The sequence below is a fragment of the Nannospalax galili genome, unplaced genomic scaffold (genome assembly GCF_000622305.1).
Source record: "Nannospalax galili isolate Female #2095 unplaced genomic scaffold, S.galili_v1.0 scaffold7, whole genome shotgun sequence".
Taxonomy (NCBI): domain Eukaryota; kingdom Metazoa; phylum Chordata; class Mammalia; order Rodentia; family Spalacidae; genus Nannospalax; species Nannospalax galili.
The window spans coordinates 2,121,922-2,122,523 of NW_008359081.1; positions in this window are offsets into that span (position 1 = coordinate 2,121,922).

The window sequence follows — 602 nt, forward strand, 5'->3', positions numbered from 1 at the left end:
TCCCTCTGACCCAATTAGTATAGATCTCAAGGTATGTCTGTTAAACATCCAAGAAGGTTAGTTCCACCATTCTGGCATTTTTAATTACTGTGTGTCATACAGATAAATCTTGGGTAATGATCTGTTGGTCTCAAATAAACTTTATCTAGAGATATATTTCTTGATCTGTTAAGTATAATTTCTCAGTAGATTGTAGGAGTAATATGGTTCCCTCTGGTTTTCGTGACTAGCTAGGCATTGTTTCTTTTTTGTATCGTCTCACCCCTCTATCATGGTTTTCCCACTTAAGGTACCGCCACTTCCCCCCCTTTATTCCTTACTAATACCCTTGCTCCCATGATCCTACTTCTGTTGAGCTTCTTCTTTCTCCTTATCCCCTAGTTTCCTCATATACCCTTCCCTCCCCCCTCCCTTAGACTAACCCAATTTTTATCCATATCTCCCTTATTAAGGCCTGTCACCTACTATTCTCCTTCAGGTTATTTCTTTTCCTTTACCTCACTGTTTCCTTACCCTTGTCCTGGTTCCTGCAGTTATATCTGTTTGCATACTTATTTCTCAGAGTCTGATCCTAGGATCCACATATGAGGGAGAACATATGT